Consider the following 21,515-nt stretch of genomic DNA (forward strand, 5'->3'; position numbering starts at 1 on the left):
TCTTTGAGATCCATAACCCAATCTAACCTTAATATCCCTTCATTAAAAATGATTGGCACACGCCGTACTACCATTTTTTCGGTAACAGCCCCAACAATTTGAAATTCTCTTCCGTTGTATTTAAAAATGGAAAATAATTTAAAATCATTCAAAAGCAAATTAAAATGCTTCCTTTTTAAAGATGCTTTTAACTGAAGTTTTACTTTATTTCAAATTTAATTTTAACTGACGTCTTATTTTAATCTCTTTTTTTTTTTTTTTTTAATCTCCCTGCCGTTTTGTACTTTCCATTAATGTTTCTTCCATTTACTATAACTATTGTATTTCCTCCCTCTTTACCTTGTGTGTCTTTTGTTCGTTCGTCCACAATAACTTTGTATGTATTATAGTTCGCCTGTAGTTTTTTAGAAAGTACGTATTAATTGTAATATTGTTTGTCTAAAGGAAAAAATTTTTTTTTACTCTGTACAACGCTTTGTAGAATCAATAAGGCGTTTAATCAAATAATTAAATAAACAATAAACAATAAACAATGATGAGAAGAGACACTGGCAGATATTTATAGCGCTTAAATGCGTTATCTGTTCCACAGGGCGGGCAACCAACCCTAAATCTCTAAGGTAGACGTGTCACAAAGCAACAGAACACAGAAAAATTCTAACAAGACAGAACTGGCAACACGCAAGGCACACCAAGGACCCATTTTATCAAGCTGCGTTAGGGATTTTTTTAAATCACGAGTCGCTGCGGTAAAAGCTTCGCCACTCACAGGAATTTCATGAGCGTCGGAGCTTTTACCACAGCGGCCTGCGATTAAAAAAAAAAAAAAACAACAACCCTAACGCAGTTTGATAAAAGGGGGCGTAATTTTTTTTTTTGTCAAGGGCCTGTTTCTCTCGTACTAGACCTCCCTTATTTGTTTAGGTAGGCTTCAGGGGAAATAATGAACTCACTCGCGTTGCTTCCACGAACACAGAAAACTCGCATTGTGTTGCCCATTTCAAAGCAAATGAAGCAGAGACGAGCCGCACAGCTCTTTCCCCAGGGCCCTCAAGAATGGTCTGCAGTTTGCTTGTCTCAGTTTTTTGTAGCAAGCGCCCACAACGGGTTACAAAGATACAGTCATGATAATTCCACAAATTACATTTAAAAATAACAAAACAAAAAAAAGACATCTAAAAATTACATGACAGTACGTCAATATGCTGAAATTAAAATAAGTAAGTTTTTGCAGCCTTCCGAAATCCCAACAAGATCATTAATCGATCTCGCAGAGGGGGGGGAAATCCAATTCCACAGCTCAGTCACAAAATAAGAATAGGCTCGAGTGCAAACACACCTTGGCTGAAAAGATCTAGCTGAGGGCAAAAAAAAAAAAAAAAAAAGTGCCTTTCGCTCCGAGAGCGCAGTGAACACGAAGAAGCATAAATTGGCCTCAGCACTTTTCAGCTCTCCCCGCGAACCCGATTCTCTAGCTATCATTGTGGATTATGGGTTGGCGAGGCAACTATTGAATGGAAAAACGTATTGAAGGGGCTCCTTTACCAAGCTGCGTTATGCACTAATGCATGCCTAATGCAACTGAAAATGGTGTACCGCAGGATGAGCTCAGGCAGGCTAACCCTACACTAAAAAAAAAAATTTTAATTTTTTGAGGGGGCATATCTGTGAAGCAGAGCTACATATGCCACGAGTAGTACAGGAATAGTACATAAGCCCTTACCATCTAGAATATGGGTGGCGGTAACTGCATATGTGGTAACTTTTTTTTTTAAGTTTAAAATTTTTTTATTGGCATGCAAACACTTCATTACAGTTTTAGAAATCAATATACTACACAAGACTGAACAATGACAAGCTAGACGGTATTTACATGAAAAGATGTGTAATCCCTAATTGCATAAAAATATATAACCCTAATCCCTAAATCATACTAATCTTAATTCTCACCATATTAATGTCATTCACAAGAGCCCTCTGACCTACCAAGCAAGCAGTAAACCCATCCTCCTAGACCTGCATAATAAAACTTCTCCCGGGGGGGGGGGGGAGGGGGGCATATGATGCAAACAGGCAACCCATACAGTGAAAAAATGCATTGTTTAAGAGATTCCCAGGCCTCTGAAGTCATAAGATACACCTGGCTTGTCTATCACCAGTAGGAAGAGGGCTTAGTTTATATCCAAGGGAAGACAATGCGTTTTCATGTTACAAGATTCGTATAAAAAAAAAATGTGTATCTCCATTATTTTTCCCACAAAATCTCATATTGATATAGGGACTTTGGATCATCTTTTGGTTTTTTGTCCATTGATACTTGGCTTTTGGAAGTCGATTTGGGGGCAAATTAACAATATTCTTCAATCCTCTATTCCTTTGACATATGAAGCAATAATTTCTGGAACGATTCTTCATGTTAAACCCACTTTGGATAAAAATAATAGTCGCCTTTTCATGATTTTATCAGGAATAGGGGTTCAAATGATCACATCTAATTGGAAACATCATGATAGGATTAATTTTAGTTTTTGGTGGGCAACTGTATGTGCAACATATAAATATGAAAAGATTATGGCAGAACGTTTAAGGTTTATCAAATCCTTTAATGGGGTTTGGGGTCCATTAACTAATTTTGTCACATTATAATTAAAGTGATTCTTTTTTCTTTATGTTAGATTCCTTTGCACATCCAGGGTGGTTTGGAGGGCGGGGGGTGGAATATTTATTTGGAAGAATAAATTTATTTTTTTTCATTTTTATAATATTGACAGTATAATATACATCATTACTGTTTATAATTAGGTTAAGAAGGGATTAAAAATTGTTTAATGTAATAATCCTGATGTTAATAATGTATTTTCATATAGTTTATCTGATTTTTCAATTGTATACATTATAAAGTTCAAAATATCAATAAAGAAAGTTAAAAAAAAAAAAATCTCCTGCGTTATCTAATAAGAAAGTTGTTCCGGGGTAACACGAGCCATAAATCTCACACTGGAAATTAAAAAAAAAAAAAAAAAAAAATGCCAAGACTGTGTACGTTCCCAAAAGGAATAATAAAAGCTGTTCTCTGCATTTTGGCGCTAACTTTTTTTTAATGGCTGCACTCTAAAAGCAACATTAGCGTATCGTCATTAATACAAAAAATGGTATTCTTAGTGACAAATAGGTTCCTGCATTTACCATTCCAGTGAAGAGAGCAGTCAAAAAAATTCTATCTTGAAAGCACCAAGCAGTGAGGTCCTTAGTGCACATTAAAAAGGCTTATCACAGGAAGTGTGCCGACGTCCCACGGCAAATTAGAACACTGCAAACTAACATTAATTTTTCCTAATTTTCTTCAAGAGGACACGCTTGGGGATAGAAGAGTGGGCTCACATGACGGTGCTAATCAGCAAGTAGGCGAGGCACTGCCACGCACAAAGTGATTAGCGTGGGGTTAGCACATGGGCCCTGATCACCTACAAAATGGGTATTGGTATGGGCTTGTGTGGTAACTTTATTTATTTATTTTTTAATGGCCACAAGACAATGGCAAAATTAGCACGTGGCCATTAATTCGGAAAAAGGGAACGTCATCCCTTTTCCAGCAGCAGCAGCACAAGTGGTCTTAGTGCGTGGGAAAGACATGCGTAAGCAGCGCGCTAAGGCTACTTTTGCCACTGCTTTAGTTAAAGGACCCCGATGTGAAGTTTCCGTGCAGAACTAATCAGTGGGGCCTTAAGTGGAACAGAATGGATGGGTTAAATTAGGAGAAGCACAAGAAGGTTTAGAAGATTTTATAACAAGCGTGTGAGAAGTACTAGGAGGGGTTGGAATAAGGGCAGAAGGGGATGAAGGGGGGGGGTTGTTTAGTTTTTGTTGGGAGGGAGTTACATTTGTCCAATAGGCTCTGTATTGTATTTCTAATTTTGGAAAAATAGAATATACTAAATGGAAAACTGAAGAGGTTCTTAGGGCTCCTTTTAGAAAGGTGCACTAAGCGTTTTAGCACGTGCGCTAACCACACACTAAACGCTAACAAGTGCATGTTAGTCTATGTACACGTGAGCATGCGCTAAAACACATAGTGCACCTCAGTAAAACAGGGGTTTACTTTCTTGCAATGATCTTTAAAGGTACTTCTTGGGGAGGTTTGGTTCACACATGCATTCTAACCATCTAAACATCCCTAGACAGATAGTTAAGTATCTAGGTAATATCAGTAACCTACATAAATATTTGTTCACTGTGATAGGTTTTTGCTGCCTGTTTTCCTCAATTAGCACAATCTGACAAAACTTAATTCATAATTACGCCAAAAAAAACAAAGCTACATTTCTGCCCTATCCATGACAACCACCTTGGGTTCATTAAAATGATACGTTTGAGAAAAGGACTGTAAATGTCAGATGTCTTAGTTTCAAAGCATCACTCCACCACAAAAAATATATTCCGAAAAACCCACTGTACCATTGATTATCAAGATATGTTCCTATCAACAACAGAGAAAAGACCTCAGTTCTTTCCAGGGATAGTTGTCACCTGGAAAACTCTATGTTAGCTATAAAGCTACCTAGGAAAAGACATCCTTGGTCTGCAAAAACCCCATTTAATATTTAACAATTCATCGCTTTAACAACATTTTTGTAAAAAAAAAAAAAAAATCACAAAACTTTATATCAAAAGATAGGAAACTAACACTTATCTTCAAATATACTCTGTCCTCTGGACGTGGTAAAAATCTTAGCACTTCAATGATTCTCTTCCAGAAAATGGCCATCATTGAAGCAGTAGCTCATTTTTTTCAATAACGTCCCCTGATGTAGCAGTAAACGCGAAACAGGGGCCTGTCGGGAATTCTGTACTTTTCTCTCCCGTGCGTTACAGCTACAGCAGCACTGGGAGAATAAGAATTGTGAAGTGCTAAGATTTTTACCACATCCAGAGGACAGAGTATATTTGAAGATAAGTGTTGGTTTCCTATCTTTTGATATAAAGGGTTTTTTTTTACAAAAATGCTGTTAAAGCGATGAATTGTTAAATATTATACGGGGTTTTTGTAGGCCAAGGATGTCTTTTCCTATGTAGCTTTATAGCTAACATAGAGTTTTCCAGGTGACAACTATCCCTGGAAAGAACTGAGGTCTTTTCTCTGTTGTTGATAGAAACATATCTTGATAATCTCTGGTACAGTGAGTTTTTCCGAATATATTTTTTGTGGCGGAGTGATTTTTGGATATTCAGCTTGTACTTATTTATTTTTGTCATTTAGTTTGAAAACATGCCAGGGCGAAGGCACATGGGCACAGGTTGCGTCTTACACATAGTAATGAAAATACTTTTTCTGTTGTGGTCATTGCTACCCAAATGTGTCACGAGCCCAGGAATTTCATACTGCATCACTGCAGACCAGTTTCATTTTTTCACAAGGCAGATGGTTAATGGCATTAACAATCCCATTTTTCACTGGGATGACATTCTGGTTGCACATCTGAGCATATTCCATTAGCCAGTTTTCCGGTTAATACGAGGCATACATTAGTACTTTTATCTGGGCAATATAGAACAAAACAGCTGAAAATGTCTGCAAGGCCTAGCAAGGTCTGCCCATTTAAAATACCGGTATCTTATGAGATTTTTATTCAGTACGATCATTCTCGTATGTGACTTGTATGACATAAGGAAAAATAATATCTTGTCTGTTCCTTCCAACACACACCTAAGCGACAAAATCCACGTGGAAATCTAGTGAGAGCAAGAACAGAAAATGCATGCACACTGTTCGCAAAGAATGCCATGGGAATTCCAAGATATCCTAATTTACTATGCTCCAAAAACCGTGTTTCCCTGAAAATAAGGCAGTCATATTAATTTGGGGTCCGAAAAACACAGTAGGGCTTATTTTCGGGGGATGTCTTATTTTTTTTTCATCTACAACAATCATCTCTCCCTTCCTCTCCTCCACCCCCAGTCTTCCTCTTTCTTTTCTTCCCCCCCCATGTGCAGCATCTTTCCTTCCCTCTCACCCATCCTCTTGTGCAGCATCTTTCTATCCCTCTTTCCCATCCCCCTGTGCAGCAGAGTGGAGGTGGGGGGGTCGCTGAATTGAAGCGTCCGATTTTTTCAGCGAATCGGGCAGCACTAGTATCAAGGATGGAGTCGGGGACATTCGGGGGGGGGGCTTCAGGGGTCGATCTTAACTAGGGCTTATTTTTGGAGTAGGGCTTATATTCGGAGCATCTTTAAAAATCATGCCAGGGCTTATTTTCAGGGATCCCGAGGATCAAGCAATATTTGTCCCAGCAGGTGCAATTTGAAAGGTTCTCAGTTCAATTCTCAACTCAGGTCTTCTTCTCCCTAGAGTCAGCTGGTGAGAGAAATGTACTGTGGAGGCCCAACACTATCAGCTTCTTGGAGGGAGTGGGAGAGCAGGTCGAGGAAGGGGACGTCACTGTCATTGGGCAAAAGCAATGCTAGCATCCGGCCTCAGAAATTGCAGAGTTCTGGAAGAAAACCTGGTGCACGGCCCCTACTCCAGGATTATCACAGCCACAGCCAGACCAAGGGTGACCCCACTGTTATGCACCACTGGGCGGTCACCTAGGGCAACAGCTTCTTGGGGAGCAGCAAAAAAGCAATATAATAGTCCTGACAGCCACACAAACTCAAGGACCCATGATCAAAAATACTATAACCTGCATTTAAAATGGGATGTTAGTGCAATGATCACGATTGTTGAATTTAATTATCAAAATCTTGGGGTGAGGGGGGGACTGCAGGCTATGGGGCTCCTAATCGAAACTTAAACACGTCTTAAAACCCGCCCAAGTGCCAATAATCAAACCTATTTTTATTTTTTTACGTATCCAGGGACCTTTTAGGCCTCTGAATGCCGCTGTGCGCCCAGAGCTAAAAGGGGCGTATCTGGAGGAGCGGTTAGGGCAGGATGTGGACGGGATGAGGTCCGACCTAGCCTTAGCAGTCCTGCAGGGATAAGCGAAGGTTTTACGAGACTTCCTGGATGGAACTAATACTTTGTGACTTAGATGATGTGACTAGAAGAGAATAGAGACTGGCAGCGAGTCTGATTAGTGCAGTGGTTCTTAACCTTGTTAGAGGTACTGAACCCCACCAGTTTCATATGCGTATTCGCCGAACCCTTCTTTATTGGAAAAATAAAATATGATTTTTACAAATTCAAAACATAGGTATACAGTGAGGGAAAAAATAATATCAATTTTGAAAACAAAAAAGTTCTCCTATATTTCGAATAATAATAACATAATAATGAAATTTACTGCAAATCAGTGTGACTTCTGCTGTTGATTGATAGATCAAGAAACAGAGTACACGATCAGTCTTGATCAAAATCACTGAATAACTGATAGATGATTGAACGTGACCGAAGTGCTATATGAGTTGGAGGTGTGTTTTGACCTCCGCCGAACCCGTGAGACTGACTCGTCGAACCCAGGTTAAGAACCACTGGATTAGTGGGTATGGAGTCCCGTTTAAGTACTTCAAGCACTTTAAGCTAAGTTATATATTAAATTATTTACTAAGTTATTTAAAATGATAAAGAAAAATACCATAAAGAAGATAGGGGAGCAGACCAATGAGGAGGCTAGCTACATTTGAAATTCTGTACTTTCAATAGATTTATTCTGTACAGAAGAAGCCACTGAGGTCATAGCCCAGAATAGATAAACCAGAGTTAAGCTTAGGAAAAAAAGGAAAAAATGAAATGAAAAATTTCAGGATATCAGAAGATTGTAGAATACTGCATATACAAAAGAGGTTTTGAATATATGGATAAATGAGGATTTCATTGTTAGAGAGTATGGTATAAATTTCCTCATTGAAATACAGATAAATACTTGCCAATAATAGATGATTAGATGATGTAAAAACAGGTATAAGTGCCCAAAAGGTATCTCCAAAGTGACCAGACGACCACTGGATGGACAAAGTAAAGACCCCCCCACACCACTCCCCCCGTGTTCGCCGACCCCCTCATACCCCTGCAAAGATCGGAATAAAAACATACATACCTGCCTCCAGAACATCAGCACCTAGTATAGGAAAGCCTAGTAAAGGTCTCTTAAATAGCCCGGGGGGGTGGGCTAGAGGACCATAGCGAGGAGGACCCAGGCCCATAAGCCACTCTAACCACTATATTCATGGCGGAAAAAGTGAGCCCACCAATAAACCTCCGAACCTTACTGTAAGTGCCATGTTGGTGCCACCTGCAGCCATACGGGCTATTATGGTCGTAGAGAGGTGGGTATAGTGGGTTTTGGGGTTGTTCTGGGGGGCTTACCATATCCTATAAGGGAGTGCTGGTGAGATGTTTATGGGGCACCTTTTTTCTGAAGCGTCCCCACTGCTCTGTTGCCATCCATCACAATGCTGGTCCCTCCCACATCCAAATGGTCTTGTTCTGGGCATTTGGGACTTAGACAAATTTTGGGTTGAAAATGTGGCATAAAGATAGACACACTGGCAGTCTGGATGATCAAAGGCCTAGACGTCCAGATAAGACATTTTTTTGAAAAAAAAAAAAAAATATTCTAGACGTAATTTTTGAGAATGGACATTTTACCACCACCAACTTCGGGCGTCTAACACTGGGTGTCAGGTCAAAAGCGCGCCGGGACAAAGGCGCGCCCAGACAATTGAGCGCAGCGCGGAGGCGCACGCCGCACAAAATTACTGTTTTTACGGCTACGACGGGGGGGGGGCACCCCCCCACTTTACTTAATAGAGATCGCGCCGCGTTGTGGGGGGTGTGGGGAGTTGTAACCCCCCACATTTTACTGAAAACTTCACTTTTTCCCTGTTTTTAGGGAAAAAGTTAAGTTTACAGTAAAATGTGGAGGGTTACAACCCCCCAAACCCCCCACAACGCTGGCACGATCTCTAATAAGTAAACTGGGGGGGTCCCCAACAAAACCCCCCGTCGGAGACCCTAAAAACTGTAATTTTCTTCTGCGCGCGCCTTTGTCTTTCGCGGGGTTGTCTATGAACCCTAACACTGGACTTAGACGTTTCTTTTGATTATGCCCCAACATGGGTCTGAAAATTAATGGGGGAGGGGGTGCAAGACTCCAGGTTCACATAGGGCATCCAACCCTCTTGCGCCAGCTCTGGCCGAGAGAATAAAACAACTCTAGTGAGTTGCAAATTAAGACTCATGACACCGGATTCCAGTCTTGGATCCAACTGAGTCAGAAGCTATAGCTAAGAAAAATACACAAGGCGCACATAAATGGAATAAAAAATCCAGCCTGCACCAGGTTCACACTTACTTGTATCATTTTTGCTCTGTGAAATATTTCATATATCATATACTGTACCTCACTTTCCTCCTATCCCGCCTAAAATAAATAACATTTCATAGCAAAAACGCATTGTCTTTATAATGTACTGGTCATTTTTAGCGGGGGTTTTGGTTTTGGTTTTTTTTTGCATCCTGCATTTTATCTCACCCGTTCACACATTCCATCCACTGATGTTTTTTAACAGGAAATACATACGAGGGAAGTACATAGAGCATATGCATTAGCAGTCACGTTATTCCAGACAAATGCAATAAAAGCCCAGATACCTACGTATTTATCTTAAATATGAGCCAAAGAGGGCACCCGACTGCAAACCAAGTACCAGCAGATAACAAACCCGATAAAAGGAAAAAAAAAAAATATTATTGGCAACTTTTAGGAAGTGTGCAGCTATGTAAAAACCTTTGGCGCACCGGGGAAGGCGTTCTGTGACAAATGCACGGATCTGATCGGGCACCAGAAGTAATCTGCAATGTGGTACGTCGTCTTTTTTTTTTTTTTTTTTTTTACATTAAAACAACCTGTGAATTGCTGCATTACTCTTCCCTCCTCCTCACCCCCCCCCCCCCGCATCTTTTTTTTTTTCCCCCCACAGTGGAAGCAAAAGGAATTCCTTCAATTTCGTGCTGAAATAAAGCCAATAATGCATTTTTTTTTTTTGCCCACCGGGGCACCGGCTTTCTACTGTGAAACTTAATGAATACATTCTAGCGACCGGAGCATCCTCTCTGCTGCCCCGGCGCGTGCAAACGCTTTCCCCGTTCGGGGGTAGCACGCCGGGGTCTTTTGATGATGGAGGGCGGGGGGGGGGGGGCTGCAGCTCCGCCGCTCCCGGGGCCTTTGCCGTGCTGCTGCAGTCTGCGGTACGGACCTACCTCGCAGGGACGGCCCCCACCGCACGCCCCGCTCTGCGGGGGCTTTTCTCCTCGCGCTCTCTCGCCGCTGCAGTCCAGGTGGAATTTTTTTTCTCTCTCTCTCTCTCTCCCGGGCTCGGAGCTCCGGTTGCCGCAGGTGGACGCGCCTCCTTCCGCTGCTGAAAAGCCCCCAGCGGACGCTCGCCTCACCGCCGCCCTTTCCCCGCCATCCCCCCTCCTCTACCGCCGTAGACTCGGGTGCAAGGCCGCCTCTCAGCCCCGCGGCCCTCCGCTGAGGGGGGCGAGTGGGTGCGCGCGTGTCCCAGGGTCTCGCACTCCCGCCCCCTCCTCCTCCTCCTCCTCCTCCTCAGTGCGCTCCGCCCGTGCAGGAGGCGCGCGCCGCTGCCATTGTTCCTTCCCCCCCACCCCCGTTCCGGAGGACTCGACTCGCGTCGCCCGAGAGCGCGTGCGCGCACGCCGACGGACACGCGCCGCGACCTGTCATAAAGGGCGCGCCCCCGCCGGCGCGCGAAAAGAGGGCAGGGGTTGCTGGCGAACAGGTGGAGGAGGAGGAGGAGGAGGAGGAGGGCGGGAAGCACGCGCGCATGCTTGCCCGCCCGCCCGCTGGGGCGTTAGTTGTAAATAACGCCCGAGACGCGGTCTCTGAGGAGGGGAGGCGGGATTCTTCGCCGAGGCAAATGCTAAAATCCACTGTGACAGATAGAAAATAGGGATTTGGGCTAAAAGTGCCAGTATTCCAGAACAGGTGTGGCAACCTACCCCTTTGCCAAGTAAGTGACTTGAACTTAGAAATATTGATAGTTTACAATGATTGGCTGGATCTAGTCTGGCAACATATCATAAACGTCCTTTAGCAAAATTGCAAATGCTGTGCTTTTGCAGTATAGAGCCCATTTTTTTTTAACCTTGGTAAAATGAAAGAATTTGCGGATTTCGTGTAGGATTGGGCTCGGCATCAATGGGAACTCCACTAATTTGGAACATGAGGATGTTACTGGTCAGACTTACGGTAGATATACTGCAAACAGGATGGCTGGATAGGCTGGAGTGAGCTTGGACGGCAACTTCAGCAGTTGGAACCTAGGACAATACCAGGTGGACTTTACAGTCTATGACTCAGCGATATCACAGAAGAGACAAGTTAATCATATATTTCTAATGAGAATAACTAATGGGCCGTTTAGGTCTTCATCTGCCGTCATTTACCATGTTACTTTGTTACCTGGCAGAAACCCAAAGAGCAGCAACATTCCAGAGCCGAGACTGTGATGTCATAATGCCTCATTCCACCAATGCCTAAGAGCCAACCTCAGCAGTGATGTCACAATGGCTTGATTAGATGGAACCTAGGACAATACCAGGTGGACTTTACAGTCTATGACTCAGCGATATCACAGAAGAGACAAGTTAATCATATATTTCTAATGAGAATAACTAATGGGCCGTTTAGGTCTTCATCTGCCGTCATTTACCATGTTACTTTGTTACCTGGCAGAAACCCAAAGAGCAGCAACATTCCAGAGCTGAGACTGTGATGTCATAATGCCTCATTCCACCAATGCCTAAGAGCCAACCTCAGCAGTGATGTCACAATGGCTTGATTAGATGGAACCTAGGACAATACCAGGTGGACTTTACAGTCTATGACCCAGAAATATAAAAGAAGAGAAGTTAATTTAATCGTGTATAATTAATGGGCAGACTGGATGGAACGTTCAGGTCTTTATCTGCCGTCATTTACTATGTTACCTGGCAGAAACCCAAAGAGTAGCAACATTCCAGAGCTTAGATTGTGATGTCATAATGCCTCATTCCACCAATGCCTAAGAGCCAACCTCAGCAGTGATGTCACAATGGCTTCATTGTCCTTTACTTAAGAACATAAGAATAGCTTTACTGGGTCAGACCAATGGTCTTTGCAGAGGCCAATCCAAATCACAAGTACCTGGCTAAAACCCAAATAGTAGTAGTAGTCCATGCCACCAAATTAGTATGTTGATTCTTTCACCCCTCCACCCCCCCCCCCCCACTGTTTTTTGTTTTTTTTTTTTTAGTTTAAGTATTTTTATTAGTTTCAAAGAAAAATCAGACCATAACACAAACCATAGATCACATTACATTTAGCAGAAGCTGTACTGTATGATTATGGGCATAAAAGTAAATCTGAGACCCTTTTACAAAGCTTAACACACTAAAGCATTCCATCTGCATGGTAACTAGTTTGGGCTTTTTTGGTGGGGGTCATAGAGACAGAGAATGGGTATGATGTGCTAACCAACTAGCCCATTACCACTGCACAGCTAGTTAGCATAGCCATAACGCAGGAACCTTAACACCACTTAAATAGGAGGCAGTAAGTCTTCCTGGATCGTTCGTTTGTTTATTACTGGGTATGTGTTAATGCAAACATTAACACACGTTTGAATATTCAAATAATAGGAAAATGCCCTTTATGCTACGCTCTAAAAATGTACACGGAGGGTCATTTTTCATAGGACATCTAAGCCTGACTTTGGACATTTCCTGCAAAATGTCCATAAGTCGGGCGTAGAAATGCCCATTTTTAAAACAGCTAGAGATGGTTAAGGCTCTTGACAATTTGGAAAATAGAGGGCTGAGGGGAGTGTGAGAGATTCCTGGCCAGGTTTTCCAGGAATCCTGCACATTCACCCAGTCAGCACACATAAACCACTTTAGAAGGCACAACAAAATGTTTTATTGAGGCTGCTACCTGAGCCTGTACCCTCACAGGCTCAGGAAAGGCAAAGATATGCTTTTCACTTTTAAATCTCGTGTCTAGTGCAGCCGCCTGCACACTTTAGGAAGTTAAAGCCATATCACATTTAGGGGGTCCTTTTACAAAAGCGCGGTAGCGGTTTAACGCGTGGAATACCACGCGTTAAACCGCCTGAAGCGCTAGTACCCAACGCCTCCGTTGACGAAGTGTTAGGATTTTAGGGTGCCACGGGGGTTAGCGTGTAATGAAATGTCCGACGCGATAACCCCCGTAGCGCGCCTTGATAAAAGGAGCCTTTAGTCCAGCAACCTCAGCTTGTGGTCAGTTTTCCCAGTTCTCTCAAGTTTAAAGCACCATAAGTCTGGTTCCTACTAGAGCAGTGGTTCCCAACCCTGTCCTGGAGGACCACCAGGCCAATCGGGTTTTCAGGCTAGCCCTAATGAATATGCATGAAGCAAATTTGCATGCCTATCACTTCCATCATATGCAAATCTCTCTCATGCATATTCATTAGGGCTAGCCTGAAAACCCGATTGGCTTGGTGGTCCTCCAGGACAGGGTTGGGAACCACTGCCCTAATGAATATGCATGAGAGAGATTTGCATATGATGGAAGTGATAGGCATGCAAATTTGCTTCGTGCATATTCATTAGGGCTAGCCTGAAAACCCGATTGGCCTGGTGGTCCTCCAGGACAGGGTTGGGAATCACTGTACTAGAGAATCACAATAAAACAGGGGAACCAATTCCACAGAAATCAAACAAGAAGGGCAAAGTGGAAATGTCCAATCGAGATGGTGCACAAAAAACAGTGTCTTTCAACTCATCTGATAAATCCAATGGTCTTTATTAATCCAAAACAAAATCGTACATCCAAAGCAACTCAATGACTCGACATGATCACGTTTCGGCCATCCGGCCTGCATCAGGAGTCTTAGAAGTCTTTGGGTAGCAAGTAGTCTTTAAATGGCAAATGGTCAAAAGTGAAACAATCATACCATTGCTCCAAGTCTGTAAATGCTGCAAAACCACACAGCCATTTAAAGACTACTTGCTACCCAAAGACTCCTGATGCAGGCCGGATGGCCGAAACGTGATCATGTCGAGTCATTGAGTTGCTTCGGATGTACAATTTTGCTTTGGATTAATAAAGACCATTGGATTTATCAGATGAATTGAAAGACACTGTTTTTGTGCACCATCTCGATTGGACACTTCCTACTAGAGAATGTCATGGAGCCAAATTTTTCCCTGTCCCCGCAAGAACTAATTTTACTATCCCAGCGAGTTATTTTCCTGTTCCTGCCCCTTTCCTGCAAGCTCTGTTCTCATCTGCACAAGCCTCAAACACTAGGGGACACTTGACGAAGTTACAGGGAAATACTTTTAAAACCAATAGGAGGAAATATTTTTTTTTTTTCATCCAGAGAATAGTTAATCTCTGGAACCTATTGCCAGAGGATTTAATAAGAACATAGAACATAAGAACATAAGTAGTGCCTCTGCTGGGTCAGACCACAGGTCCGTCACGCCCAGCAGTCTGCTCCTGCGGCGGACCAACAGGTCATGACCTGTCTGAATCACCCCTTGGTTTCTCATCGAAGTCCTATCTTCCCATCCAATTCTTGACCCTTTGTCCCCGCACCCCTTTCAGTACCCTACGATCCCTTTGTCCCTCAGGAATCCGTCCAATCCCTGTTTGAATCCCTGTACTGTATTCTACCTGATCACTTCCTCCGGGAGCGCATTCCATGTGTCCACGACCCTTTGGGTGAAGAAAAACTTCCTTGCATTTGTCTTGAATCTATCCCCCTTCAGTTTCTCCGAGTGCCCCCTCGTACCCGTTGTCCCTCTCAGTCTGAAGAACCTGTCCCTATCCACCCTCTCTATGCCTCTCAGGATTTTGAAGGTCTCTATCATATCTCCCCTGAGCCTCCTCTTTTCCAGAGAGAAGAGACCCAGCTTATCCAGCCTCTCGGCGTATGGGCAGTTTTCCAGCCCTCTTACCAGCTTCGTTGCTCTCCTTTGGACTCTCTCAAGTACCGCCATGTCCTTCTTGAGGTGCGGCGACCAATACTGAACGCAGAGTAGATAGTGTAGCTGGTTTAAAAAAAAAAAACATTTGGGCAAGTTCCTGGAGGAAAAGTTTGGTGATTAGGACATTCAAGTGCCGGTTTATGCTGTCTTTCGGGCGTCTTTCTTTTTTTGAAAATGAGCTCCTTATCGTGCGGGAAAGTTTTATGTAAGGGTGGGCCGAGCCCATTTCATAGCACTTTTTGGAACCCCCTCATTTAGGTAAGAAAGGATTTCCATATTTTCTAAAAGTGCGGTATGTACAGTATTACGGTAATTAAGCTTACTAAATCTCACCAGTCTGTATACTCTATTTTAAAAATAGTTTACCTAATAACTTGAGATTGATTAACTTTCCAAAAGTCCCTATGATAACACCTAGAGAAATGCTGAAACGATACCTTCAAGAAATATTGGAAATTCCCGAGTCTTCATTACCACCTTTCGCACAAGTTTATTACCTTCCAACTAAGACTCGAGATACTCAACATGTGGCAAACCAAGAACCAATAGACATTTCAGCAGTATTAGAATCCTTGGATAGAGAAATGTCTGTTCCAGCTACTTTACTTACCCCGGCTAAGAGTTGGCTCATGAGAACGTTTTATAAACATAGGCAAAATGAATTTCTAGGTTACAAGGTACAAATGTTTCCAGATTTGGCAAGGGAGACCCAAAGGCGTAGAAAATAATTTCTTTTGTTGAAAGCTGGTGTTTTGGCTTAGGGGGCAACCTTTTTTCTTAAACATCCTTGTAAATGTGTGATTCACTATAAAACTCAGAAGAATGTTTTCTTTGAACCTCTTGAGCTGACGACTTTCCTGTCCCTGTCCCGATGGGAGAAGGAGAGTGCTCAGTAGAATAATGCCCTTACTCAATTGCATCTTGGATTAATTTGAGGACTTGAGAAGATTTATGTTAATATATTAAAGTTTATTTAATATTGTTGTTATAGTTAATTTTCTTGTCATGAATCCTCTTTCTGTACAAGTTTATAAATTAAAAAAAAAATAGTTTACCAATTTGTAAGAATAACTTTGATTGTTATGGTAATTAATATAGCTAATCATTTTTTACTTGTATTTATTTATTTATTTTTTTTAATTTATTCAATTTTCCATACCATTCTCCTAGGGGAGCTCAGAATGGTTTACATGAACTTATTCAGGTACTCAAGCATTTTTCCCTTTCTGTCCCGGTGGGCTCACAATCTATCTATTGACCACTCAATTCAAACTAAAACTGAACTCAGAAAAAACCAAGCTTTTCCTAGCAAGTCCCAACCACTAACTAACGAACACCTCCTTGAAATTAAACGGGTTAACTTACCCAATCAACCCTACCATCAAAATCCTTGGAGTCATCCTAGATCGATGCCTGTCATTTGAAGACCATACCAACGCTCAAGTTAAATGTTTTAGCACCCTCTGGAAACTTCGTACCATCGAACACTATTTTGACTTCCTCTCCTTCTGTTTGCTGGTTCAGTCCCTAATCTTAAGCACCTTAGTTTATTGCAATATCATTTACTTGGGTTTTTTCTATTTTTTTATTTTATTTATAATTATACAATCTTATTTTACAAGAATTAATTCTTGTTACATTAAATACAGGGAAGAAAATTTTAACACAATAATACTTTTACAACAATCATCATAGTGATAAACCCCTTCTTAGACCACAATAAACAGGGGGTGACCAAAACTAAAATTAGAGAGAAATTTAGAGGAATAATACAAACAAAAAAGGCATAATGTATCTAGCGCCCATTACTATTATTATCCCTTAATCCTTAATGATCTGCTTAACATCTAGAAATTCCTTCAGATGGTTAGGAGAGAAAAAAACATATTTAACACCCAAGTACCTAACCAGGCATTTGCAGGGATACACCAATAAAAATGTTGCTCCAATATTTATAGTCTGTTGTCGCATTGCAAGAAATTCTTTCTTCCGTTCTTGTGTAGTCTTAGCTACATCAGGATATATCCATATTTTCAGTCCCCCAAATAATTTTTGGGAATTTTTAAAAAACAATTTCATAATCATTCACATCCTGTTCAAAAACAAATGATAGTAGTAATGTTGCTCTGTCCATTTCAGATGTTATCGTTTGTTCCAGTAAAGCCGTCACATTTGCAAAATCTATCACATTTGTCTCCCCTTCTCTTACTTTCCCAATCTCATTTCCATTTACCTTTCCTTTTCCGTCAGGCATCTTTTTATTTGGTAGGTAATAAATTTTATTTACTTGGGTTTTTTCAAGAAAATCACCAAACAACTGAGAATCATTCAGAATACAGCCATCCGCCTCATCTATGATCTCAATAAATCCGATCATGTAAGCCCGTACTATAGAAAACTCCACTGGCTGCCGATGGAGGGAAGGGTCATCTTCAAGTTTGCCTGCCTCTGCTTCAAAACCATAACCGGTCTATCCCCAATCTACCTCTCGCATCATTTTGACCTTCCAGGCACCACTTGCACACGTAATGCCTATCTGTTCGCCTTCCCCTCCCCGAAAGGCTGTATCTACAAGAGATTCCTTGGCAGAACACTGTCATTTCAAGCAGGCAAATGGAATAAATGTCTAACCACCCTCATTTCCAACTCACCCTCCTACCAATCCTTCAGGAAATCAATTCAAACCTATCTCTTTGACAAATTCCTCTGACTCGTTCCTGCCTTGCAACTTCTCTGAAACACTTCCGGATAGACCTAGCTACTCCCGGCTTACCAATGTAATTAGAAAATTTTTCTTTGTAACTTCGCTGTCTGTGTACAGTCTCTTCCTCTGTAAATCGCTCTGAACTGCTCGTGGTATTGCGGTATACAAAAATAAAGTTATTATTATTATTATCATCTAACGTACCTGGGGCAATGGGGGGATTAAGCGACTTGCCCAGGGTCACAAGGAGCAGCGTGGGTTTGAACCCACAACCTCAGGGGGCTGAGGCTGTAGCTTTAACCACTGCGCCATGCTCTCCCCCTTAAGAATGACCTGAGCCAAAACCATAGTAAGTGTTTCATCTGCAGCATTTGTCTTGCAGTATTTCAGACTCTGTTCCAAGTGCAAAGTTATGCATGTGGGAATGAAGAACCAGTAGCATAGCGAGGGTAGGAGGTGCCCCCCATTCCCTCCTCTCTGCCCCCCATGCCACACTTGCACCCTCCCTTCCTACCCCTGTGCCTTTTTAAATCTTCACCTGTGTGAGCAGTTTCTTCAGCCTGCTGCTCACACAGGTATTGGCTTTCCCTCTGATGTCACTTCCTGGGCCTGCGACCCGGAAGTGATTTCAGAGGGAGCCAGGCCGGCACGAGTAGCAGGCTACAGTAGTTGCTCATGCTGGCAAAGATTTTAAAGAGGTATGAGGGGGGAAGGGAGAACACGAGCATGGAATGGGGGTTACGTAGAGGTGCCAGTGCCCCCACCAAGACGGCACCTGGGACAGTTTGTCCTACCCCCTTGCTATGTCACTGTAAGGAACCTGATGACGAAAGCATAACGTCCTATGCAGATGACATTTTTCTCCTTATTCCTACAACCAACAATCAATCAAACGTCACCAACAAAGTCGCACTCAAATATTGAAAGAATCCAAAATTGCGCATCAACCAACAAACTAAAACTAAACACAACTAAAACCAAAGTTGTATACTTCCACACGGCCCAACAGATGGCACCAACAAACATTACCCTTCAATCGGGCAAAACCCTTTCTGTAGATGAATCCTCCAAAATCCTAGGCTGCGTGCTAGACTCCACACTTACCATGGAACCTCAATTTTCCAATCTCCAGAAGAAATCCCTCTTCACCCTGAGACAACTGAGGCTTATCGGACTATACTTTCACCAACACCACTTTGCCTTAATAGTACAACTGATGATTCTACCTCAACTAGACTATTGCAACTCCACATACTAGGGAATCAGCACTGCAACTCCACATATATGTGAATCAACTGCGAATATGGTTTTAGCAGGGGAGACAGGAGAGGGCAGCCGGAGCACCGGCGAGTGAAGGAAATCACGCGCGATGTGCTCCCACCGTCTCTTCCTGGACTAAAGTCGGGCCTCACCAATCAGGAGCTCCATAAATTAATTTAGTTTAAATGGTCCTTTTTCTTAGATATTTATCTTGGTCACTCTTCTTTGAACCTTATCTAATGCCGTTATATCTTTCTTGAGATAAGGAGTCCATAATTGAACACAACTCTCTAGGTTAGGTCGCACCATGGAGCGATACAGAGGCATTATAACATTCTTAGGGCCTGTTTTACAAAGCTGCGCAGCAACAGCCCTGAAGTCCTTTAAATCTCTATGGGCTTCGGGGTCTACCATGACACCCAGATCCTTCTTGGGCGCTAACCCCAAGGTGGACCCTAGCATCCGGTAACTGATTTGGGTTATTCTTCCCAATGTGCATCACTTTGCATTTGTCGACATTAAATTTCATCTGCCACTTAGACACCCAGTCTTCCAATTTCCTAAGATCTGCCTGCAATTTTTCACAATCTGCATGCGTTTTAACAACTTTGAACAGTTTAGTGTCATCTGCAAACTTAATCACCTCATCATTAAAGCAGGATTACTCAGAACTTTAAGGCATTTTTTTCTTTGTTTCTATATTTCTATAATCAAGTTTCAACAAAATTATATAAGCATATCATTGCAGTATTAAGGATCTTTAAAATGCTGCTAGACACAAACATTTTGATCCTGTTTCTCTTATTTTTATTTATCTTCAATTATCATTTATCCTTCGTTTCATATGACTTCAAAATTCAATACTCAAAACTCATGTACATATTCTGAAAACGTATCTGAAATTGTTCCTGATTCAGTAACATCTCTCCCTTTCATGTCATCATGTCTTCAGATGCTTTGTCAGGGTCAAGGCTACATGCTGTTCAATACATTTTCTCAAATCTCTTATAAAAAACGTTTCACTGAACATTTGAACAGTTTATCCAAAAATCCTTCCACAATATCCAAAAGAGAACACTGTTTACCGCATTTACATTGGTTTAAACTTGATTCAAAATGGCTGTGGCATTCGCAAACATGACTCTTTAAAGAAACAGCGAAAGATTAGAGAAACCGGGGCTCTTCTCTCTCGAACAGAGGAGATTGAGAGGGGACATGATCGAAACATTCAAGGTACTGAAGGGGATAGACTTAGTAGATAAAGACAGGTTGTTCACACTCTCCAAGGTAGGGAGAACGAGAGGACACTCTCTAAAGTTAAAAGGAGATAGATTCCGTACGAACGTAAGCAAGTTCTTCTTCACCCAGAGAGTGGTAGAAAGCTGGAACGCTCTTCCGGAGTCTGTTGTAGGGGAAAACACCCTCCAGGGATTCAAGACAAAGTTAGACAAGTTTCTACTGAACAAGAACGTGCGCTGGGAGGGCTAGTCTCAGTTAGGGTGCTGGTCTTAGACCAGAACTGCTGGGCATGATGGACCACTGGTCTGACTCAGCAGTAGCAATTCTTATGTTCTTAGCTGATGATGTCGGCAAAACAAATAACCAATCGGAGGTAGGCAGCGGCGATCTTCAAATGATAACTTCCACTCAACTCAAAATATCCTAGATTGCTGATGTCGCCTAAGTTCCCAAATACCTCAAAACGGAGTGCTTATTTTTTTAAAAATAACAGATATAGAAATACACCAGAGCCATCCAAGTCCACATCTTCATTCAGCCCCACTGGGGTTAGAGCAGCGGTGTCAAAGTCCCTCCTCGAGGGCCGCAATCCAGTTGGGTTTTCAGGATTTCCCCAATGAATATGCATGATATCTATTAGCATACAATGAAAGCAGTGCGTGCAAATAGATCTCATGCATATTCATTGGGGAAATCCTGAAAACCCAACTGGATTGCGGCCCTCGAGGAGGGACTTTGACACCCCTGGGTTAGAGCGTTAAGCTAAAAAAAAATCTACCGATGTTCCTTTAAGTTAGCAAACACTAAAGGAGCAGTATCTCTCTGTATTCACCCATGATTTATGCCCATTAAGGTGAATCTTGATGGAACACACAGTGCAACCATTGAATCGTGTAGATCACATAAGGAGTATCACAATTATTCGGTTCATAGACAATGGCGCGAAAGACAAAAGCGTGCGCCGACAATTGAGCGTAGTGTGGAGGTGCGCGCCGCACAAAATTACAGTTTTTAGGGGCTCCGACGGGGGTTTTTGTTGGGGAACCCCCCCAGTTTACTTAATAGATATCGTGCCGGTGTTATGGGGGGTTTGGGGGGTTGTAACCCTTCACATTTTACTGTAAACTGAACTTTTTCCCTAAAAACAGGGAAAAAGTTAAGTTTTCAGTAAAATGTGGGGGGTTACAACCCCCCACAACGTGGCGCGATGTCTATTAAGTAAAGTGAGGGGGTTCCTCCCCCACGCCCCCCCCCTGTCGGAGCCCTAAAAACAGTAATTTAGAGCGGCGCGCGCCTCCACGCTGCGCTCAATTGTCTGGGCGCGCCTTTGTCCCGGCG

General features: G+C 42.3%; 1 protein-coding gene across 1 annotated transcript in view; it reads right to left on the reverse strand.

The window, feature by feature from the left end:
- Window positions 1-10,512, reverse strand: part of NEXMIF (neurite extension and migration factor) — a 523,277-nt gene extending 512,765 nt beyond the window's left edge. Inside the window, 1 exon segment of the mRNA XM_033945779.1 lies at window positions 10,202-10,512. The gene's annotated coding sequence lies outside the window, so the exon portion shown is untranslated.
- Window positions 10,513-21,515: the final 11,003 nt, after the last annotated feature.

The sequence above is a fragment of the Geotrypetes seraphini genome, chromosome 5 (genome assembly GCF_902459505.1).
Source record: "Geotrypetes seraphini chromosome 5, aGeoSer1.1, whole genome shotgun sequence".
NCBI lineage: Eukaryota > Metazoa > Chordata > Amphibia > Gymnophiona > Dermophiidae > Geotrypetes > Geotrypetes seraphini.